Below are 9298 nucleotides of genomic sequence, written 5' to 3' on the forward strand. Positions count from 1 at the left end.
AAAAGTTGTAGAAAAACAATTTTAATTTGTTTCATTTCAGGATTTACTTTTTTTATATTTTTTATTTACTTTCAGATTTTTAAGCTTGTTTAAGAATTTTTCTGTATGTGCATAGTTTAAGAACTTACATTCAAAAATAAAATAAAAATATTACTTAAAATAACTTCAATTTGTCAACTTCAATTTGCAGTTTCACTAAAAGATACATACATACATACAAACATGTATATACTTGTTTGCACATAAGTAATTGTATGTATAGTACATAATTAAGTATATTATTTGTACATAATTTGTTAGCCGTCGGCAAATAGAAATGAAAAAATGAGCCGATTGCGCATGCATACATTAATGCAATTTCATGAATTGGTACAATACATAGATATATGTATGTACGTATATATGTGTATGTGCATAAGTAAATATATACACACATACATATGTTTAATTAAATTATAATAAAATAGTTTTTATAAAAAGGTCCAATTTACATGGCTTTAGACAATTGCGGAAAAAAAGTCAAAAAAATTGCCTTAGAAAATCTTATCAACTTATTTTTCATTTTGCATTAAACTATGGTACACGCCTGCCTCCGCAAGCATCCCCTCTGCCAAGTGTTTATTATATTTCTGTTCCTCTTTCCTTTTTCGTTCTTATTTTTTCATTTTGCTTTGAACTATGGTAAATTTGGTCGAAGTGTGGTGGCACGGAAAAATTTTTGGTATGGTGGCAGCCGACACTTCTCTACCGACACCGTGTCGAGTGGTGCATTTCGTCGACGAGTGGTATATTTGCTCGACCGCACCTCAAAATTTCTGTCGGCAATTAGTTCACACTGAAAATGCGCCTTCTCATTTATAAACGTTCTCTGGTTTAGCGGTTAGTTTTGTATGGGCTTGGGGAGAAAAGTGACCACTTCTCCGGGCATGTGATAGTGCATCCCTTTCTTTCACACCCACGAGCGTATTTGCCTTGCAGTGGCTGCAATTCTTTATTCATTCTGAACGTTTGGAATAAACTTTTTTGTTTACATATTCTTTAGAACGTTCCTGATGATATGTTAACGTATATTTCAAACGCATTCTGTTTATTCCGGCTGTGAAATGGGATTATCCGGAATGTATAAAGAAACGCAGCCAGTATGTTCACTCGCTCACACACATGAACGAAAGACACAAGATCACGTAAGAACAAGAGAGTGAAAAAAGTCGACTTTTTTAGCGGGTTCTACGCCATCTTGTTTCACTGGAAAACGAGCGAAAAGTAAACAAAGCAAAGAAAACAACGAAAACCAACATTAGCCAAAATTATTGTCAGCCACTTTAAACGCACAATTTAGGTAAAATGATGCAACAAAATGCTTTAAAATGTGTTGTCATGTTGAATTAACTCTTCTTTACTTGAATAAAAGTGTAAAATATTGGTGCTTTTGATGTAAACAAACGCTCAGCTGACGAACCCGCTTTCGCAAACTTTTTTCTCAAAACCAGTTACAAATACAACGTCGCGTTCTTACGTGATCTTGTATTTTTGGTTCATGGCTCACACATGTCATCTAGTTGGTGATGTACAAGTGAGTTTAGCGATGAAACTATTGGGAAAATATCGAGATAATTAGTGATTTTGATTTTTGATAATTGATAAATTAGTGAATAGTTGGCAGCGAAATATCCAAAAATACATGAATCCAAATTAAAAAATACAATTCGATTTAGGTTATGTGTTTGTTTTATTTGTAAAAATATGTTGTTGAATTTAGCTTAATTTCGCAAGCTTTTTCAGAGCCACAACATATGCCTCAGCGCCGTTTGGTTTTTCTTCCTCCAGCTGTGCTGTATTTCAGCACTATAGTCACCCTGCAGAAAATCTGACTAGCCTAGAACTGACGCAGAACTAGACCTTTCGCCGACAGTACCAGTTCTAGCTCAATACCCAACCAATGCTTTCAACTGTCCAGTTTTACACGGTGATGTCATTGGCGGTGGAAATTGTCGCCCAGTGCATTACTTTGCAACCAGTTTTTAACCGGTTTCATTTTGGACAGTCTTTTTTTTAAGAGAAAACGTTTTTGAGATTCGATTTTTGGACATTTTTTTCGTTTCTTTTACAGATTCCGTTTTTGTTACATATTTTATAAAAAAAAAATATTGTAAGCTGTACGAACAATTTAAATTCATTAAATTTGAAAACTCACAACTGCCTCCACCGCGATTTGAACACGCGACCAACGATGGTTGAGTCGGAGGTCTTCTCGCTGAGCTACTTTCGTATTGTACGAGTAGTGAGCATTTGCACATTTAAGGCCTGTATGCAGTTCTCAAGAAAAGCTAAAATTCCATACAAAATGACGTACAAGAAATGGCTAAGAAATTTTCTTGAGTCAAATTTCCTTAAGGCAGTACGCAGTTCTTAAGAAATTTACTACGCTTTCTACTACGGTTTTCTAAAGTTTTTTATGAAAAAAGAGCACAAGGCAACCCAGGCTTGCAACAGAAATATATGCCCGTTCCATTATTTCTTGAGAAAAGAGTGAGGCAACAGGCTGTGAGGTATCAAAAATGTCAAAATTCCTTGGACACATACGCGAAATAATTGCAATTTTTTCTTGACCGTTTTCTTGAGAGCTGCATACAGGGCTTTACACCGCAAGTTTCAACTGTCCCGCTCTGCAAACCTTTTGCACTAGTTCAGAGATATGTAGTTCGGAACTAGCGCTTTGTCAGACTGTCTCTAAATTTTACTGCAGGGCACTGGCTCCACAGTCGGCATACGCGCACTGGCCTAAAATTGTTTCTTCTCTATCCACATAGCGCTAAAAAAAAGGTTTTTTTGCTCATTTTTTTATATACAAATAGAATATACGGGTTTTGATTAATTCTTTCTTTAAATTTACCAATATCTTCTTTAATTTGCACCACAGCTAACATTAAAGTAAAATTTTCTTTGATGTATGTATGTATGTACATATGTATGCGAGCCTACACTCGATAGTTTGTTTTCGATATGGTCAGCCGTTTTTTGCAGGGTTTGAAATGCATGTGCTCGGCTCAAAATTTCAGGGCGAGACGATAACGCAGCTATGATTGGACGACAAGTGTGCAGATAGCCTTAAACCACGTATACTGTCGAAAATTGAATATTAAGAAAATTTGCTCCTTTAACATTCTATTTTAACATCCAATTCGGCTTTGTTTACTTATGGTACACGCATCTCATCGACGCCAGGACGGCGCAATCTTATTTTCTATCATTCTTGACTTTTAGTGCACACACCCTGCAAGAAGCCTGACCTATGATTATCGGTTAAATTAGTGGGAAAACTGACTAAAACTTTTGGTCAGTTTAGCGGTTAGTTTTGTATGGGCTTGGGGAAAAAAGTGACCACTTCTCCGGGCGTGTGATAGTGTATCCCTTTCTTTCGCACACATCGGCGCATTTGACTTACAGTATGTTCACTCGCTCATACATGTCATCTAGTTGGTGATGTACAAGTGAATTAAGCGATGCAACTATTGGGAAAATATCACGAAAATTAGTGATTTTTCTGACCACTATTCTAAATACTTGTAAATTAGTGAATAGATGGCAGCAAAATATCCAAAAATACATGAAACCAAATTAACAAATGCAATCTGATTTTGTTTTTATTTTTATTTGTAAAAACAAAGAACGTAAATCTATAAGAAGATACAACTCGCTTAAGTGTGGCGAGTGAGTCTAGAAGGTTTGCAAGAGGAATTCGCGTCCGTTTTGACATCAATAGCCCGTTTCTGTAACATTTCTCTACCGATTATTTCTCTACTGGTAGAGAATATACGTCACTCTCTACTACTCATTAGCAGTAGAGAACAGGGGCTCTATTCTGTAACTGTGAGAAAATGTAGTGTACACCGAGTGCAAAACTCACAACCAAAAACTCACCGACTAAAATTCAGTAAGTTTTTCGGAAGAGAAGTGTACACAATTTTGACAGTTAAAACTCATTCTCACACATGCTGAATCGCAAAATGAGGAAGTGTACACAATTTTGACAGCTAAAACTCATTCTCACTCTTCCTGAATCGCAAATTGAAGAGTGCACACAATTTTCAGTGTACACTTGAAAACTCACAGTTACAAGAATAGAGCACCAGGGCGGCGAATTCATATCTCAATTCGCCTTGGTAGAGAATTGTTACAGAAACGAGCTACAAGTTTCGTCAATGAATTCGCCGCACATTTGGATTCGCGGCGACAAAGAACGGGGAGAAAAAGTGATAGATGATAGAAATAAAGAAATGAAATGACAAAAAAACATGGCCGCAACTCTTTTTGTTTATTTGCCGAAGGCATTTAACAATTTGCATGTGCATAGATTAATTTATCTTATAATTTTAAACAAATGTAAGTAAATTAAGTGCATGCGCTATACATGACCTTTACAAACTCCCTGTTTAATATGGAAGTTGTAAAGTAATATTTATGAATGAAATTACCCGCATATGTGACTAAAACACAACAATAAAAATTTCATTCATAGACGCATGCGTATATTCTTCGAGGTCAAACACATTCATTCATAAATTCAATGGTCATACATTTCCCCGCAAACGCATTGCCCACAAGCCACAAAAATTTTAACATGTAAAATTGAATACATAAATCACAGCCAGCCAAATGAAAAGTGGCTACTCCGCAGGAATATCTGAGGACATTTGCAAAAATAACTTATCTCGAGTTAAGACAATTTTTCTCTAAACTTTTAAATCACATTATTTCTTCAAACTTTCGTATTATTAATTAGTTGTTTAAGATTTTATTTTAATAAAAAAACAAAGTAAAAATAAATTTTTTGCACAAGTGGCCTATGATATTTTGATCTTAAGTTAAAACTTCTAAAATCACATACATAAGTGGATTAACCACTAATGTAATGTGGCAACAAGGTCGCGTTAATGATCTTCGGTCATAAATTTTAAAATTTTCGTAGACCGATCGCTTACGATTTCTTTACAGTTGACTTTAGATACTTCGAGCGACATGTATACCAATTCAAAAATTTTTATTATTTTGCATTATTGTTAATTGGAAAGCTCTGAAGCATGTATAAGTGAGTGTATACATATGTATATACTGACCTAGTCTGCGTTGGTAACACAAATATTATTTACTATCATGAAAAGCTTCAAACACAAAATCGTACATTAACATATTCTGCGTTGGTAATCAAATTTTTGAAGTGAAACTTCTTAGGCGGCGGTATCGCAAAAATGGAGAGTGGAATTTTTAAAACTAAAAACGTTACATGAGTGAGAAGGAAGATGTAGGTAGTATAGGGAAAGAGAAAAAAGAAATAAAGCGACGCCTGACGGGAACGAGTACCTACATATGTATGTATATAAATACATATGTATGTTTGAATGCACGTATGTATATATACATATATATGTATGTATGAACGAACTCATTGCGCATTTCAGCTCTGCCGCTACCAAGCAATATATGTACATATAAATGATGCAAGCGTGCTTCGCGTAACTACATCCATTCGTACATATGCACATATGTTTGTATGGATATATTTATGCTGAAGCAAACGGGCTTCGTTGATGTACTGATGGGCATATGTATGTACTTATGGCCAGCAATGTTTTCATGTATGTACACATGTTTGAATGGTTGTATATACATTTGTATGTATGTATATATGTACAAATTATGTGTTTGTTGTACATTTGTGCATGTAATTTTCTAGAGTAGTTTTGTGCTCTTGCTATCTCCTTGTATTAACTCGTCCTTCGTTGGTATACTCTGATGAATATATGTGAGGATGATAGCAAGGCCAACTTATATAACTGGCTAACCTAATATTCACGCACGCCGCCAATTTACTGTCAAAAATTTCTCATGCACATACAACTTGTATGGGACCAACCGAAATTGAACGGCGTGCGTATGAAGCTAACTCAATTTCCAATTTTTGTTCTGCGTGACATTTTGATTTGACGTTTCGCTCAATGAAATCAAATGCAAACGCACGCAAGCCAATTTCGGGTGACGCAAAAAAACAAATTCGACGGCGTGCGTACCAAAACGCAAGCCGCGAATATTAGGTTAGCCTGTAAGGTAGTATTACAGGAGCAGTTGAAATTTTCGCCCGACGTTTCTTAAAGAAAGCCATAAACGTAGCGACCGTTGGTTCAACTTGGTGTTGTTTTGCTCTAGATTGCACCGTTTGTGGGCCTGTTGAATAAATTTATGTCTTGGTTGTATGAAAGATCAAAAAAATTGGATTTTCTGGTAAGTTGTACAACTTATCGCTACATTAATGGCCATGTTGAACAAACTCATTTAATTTGCGTTTATTTTGTACACTAAATAACCGAAAATGGATAACTCAGCCGAAATAGGTACGTGCTCTCGTTGAATTTTATAAATGTAAGCCGAAACTATGAAATTGTAAAAATGACATTTTACAATGAGACTGCTCGCAAAATTGCAATGTTTGTGGGCAAAACGTCCAACTTGATTGCGGATTGATTTGAACCAACGTTTTCGGCTTGCATTATGTCAAAAGGATGTGTTTGTTTTAATTCATTCTGTCATTTACTACCATTATGCGTAGGCCAATTCATGAAATCATTCCTTGCGTTTGAGTATAAACTGAATGAATGAACACCATTTCATGATTTCAATTAACGCGAAATACAGTTTATGCACTTAGTTTTTACTCAGATCGATGAAATGATTTCGTGAATTGGACTAGGCATACATGTGATACTTATGCTTTTAATTTATATGGTAATTTTATGTTTTTATACTCTTGCTACCACATGAATATATGAATTCGTGATAAGAATATATGAATTCGCCTTGGAAGATAGAAAGCGAGTAAGAATAAAGCCCAAAATACAATAACGCTGTGGCAGTGGCCGTGGCAGTTTTTCGAAATCAGCTGTTTTTTAGAAAGTGTGGTGTCCAATGAAGCGACTCACAATACAGCAGTGGCAGCGGGCAGTACTGCTCAGTTTAGCCCAAATTCTAAATTCACTGCCACTGCTTTCATCGCAGCAAACTTCGCATGCTGAATTTGACATAAATAACATGCAGCCAACTTCTGCTCATGTCACTGAAGCCTAAAAGACAACAACAAAAATGTAAACAAACAAAAGGTAATGTCAAAAAAAGCTGCCACTGACAGCGCCGTATTGTATTTGCTGCGGCCGTGACTGCCAATATTAGCAGTAACAGCTGATTTTATAAACTGTCACTGCCACTGCCACTGCGCTATTGTATTTTGGCCTTAAATGCCGAACAAAGGAATTTGTCTTCTTTCAACTTAAATAAATGCATTTTGCAAACAAAAGTGCGTACGTTACTTAGTGCCTTGGTAATGGCGAATTCGTAAGGATCTATTGATTGCATTATAAACATTTTCATTTATTTGTTAAACATACAATTACTTCCATTACAATCCGGTCCTATGGATGTTAGAAGCGCGAATTCATATAAGGTGGTGTTACCTGAAAATGAATAATAAATGATATGTATATCACAAAATTAATAAGATGAAATGAAATTATTGTTTGATTTCTAACCAAATCTATGTATGTAACTCAATCGCCTAATGGTTTGCCGAACCGTAAACACATCCAATTTCGTGAGTAGGTACCTGGTACTCACACCTTTTTTAAGAAGTTTCACTTCTATCATGTGTACGGTGTTACACACGCATTTTTTTTACAGGTCTATTCTGTGCTGGTAATAAAAAGTTCGTAACCGGTAAATAAAGTTCCTGGCATTCTATGTACTCTTGTAACCGGTAAATTTTGTTACCATCTCGTAAGCTGGTAACAAAGTATTGCTCCGTGAGATATGCATGTCCAGAATTTGTACAATTCTTCATAGCTGAATTGCTGAATATTTTAACTGCATTACCAACGTACCTAGAATCGCGGTGACAAGAACTGGTATCATTTTTTTGGTAATAAAATTTTCCGGTTACAAAAACTTCGTGCAGAATAGACCTGTTACCGGAAAATAAAGTTTCTCTCTTTATTAAACCCTTTTCGCATTCTGTGAACTTTTGTAACCGGAAAATTTCGTTTCCATCTCATAAGCAGGTAACAAAATATTGCCCCATGAAATATGCAACAACAGAATTTCTACAAAACTTCATAGCTGAAATGCTGAATAAATTAAAACGTAACCAAGGTACCTAGAATCTCGGTTACAAGAAGTGGTAACAATGTTTGGTACCAAAATTTGTTGGTTACAAAATATTCCGTAACAAGCAGAATAGAGCTACAAGATGTTCATGTTAAGTGCAGCCTACTGTAAGCATACATGTATATGTACGTGTGTATGCGCGTAAATATGTCAGGACGTGGCATTTCGCAGGAATTTCAGAACTTTTCAAGATAAATATGGCGGAGGACGTGGGAAAGACGGAGACAACTTATATTTCACATTTATGCGTTTGTTTTGGCGGAGAATGTGAGAAAGACGGAGACAACTTATATTTCACATTTACGCGTTGTTTTTTTTTGCATGAATATAAGAACAAAAAATTGGAAAATATTTATTCTTGCCCGATGAAAACAAAACGTATTCCTACTCATGTATGAATGCGTGGATTTAAATTAACCTTATGCCATCCCTATATAATAAACATTGGTTTTGCTAATAAAGCCGCCATATACACACTTTATCCACCAAATCGCCCGACACATAACTTCTTTTACACACTTTAAATATGTCAATTTCCAGATGAAAACAACACATAAGTACACTCATATATAAATGCATAGATTTCTTATTAAACTAATGCATTTTTACATAAAAGTACACTGGTTTTGTTTATAATGATCGCTTTTATCCACAGACGTCAACAATCGGCACTTGTTGACAAACAATTCAATTACAACCACTTTTTATTTATGGATACTTTCACAAACTACCACCTTCGTATTTTACACATGCACTGAATATCATATATAGGGCGTGTGTGAATCGGTAACAAAGTTCCATGGGGAAAGCTGTTGAATAATATTTTTACTATGGAGACAGTTTTCCCAATCTGCTGTGTGAAATGAAATCTTTTTTGTCAGCGATAAATTTTTGATAACCGCAGAAATTAATATTTTAAGAAAGCATCTACCATCGTTGATTTCAATTTATCAATTTAAGCTTTTATTTAACAAAAAATTACACACATTAACAATATTTGCGATTGTCAAAATTTTCTATACATTAGTCAAATATTTCACTAGTGTAATGTTCCCTACCCACTTGTAAACTAATTATTTATTTAAGTTTA

The sequence above is a fragment of the Rhagoletis pomonella genome, unplaced genomic scaffold, assembly GCF_013731165.1.
Source record: "Rhagoletis pomonella isolate Grant_MI unplaced genomic scaffold, Rhpom_1.0 Rhpom_scaffold_00002, whole genome shotgun sequence".
In the NCBI taxonomy this organism is placed as follows: Eukaryota; Metazoa; Arthropoda; class Insecta; order Diptera; family Tephritidae; genus Rhagoletis; species Rhagoletis pomonella.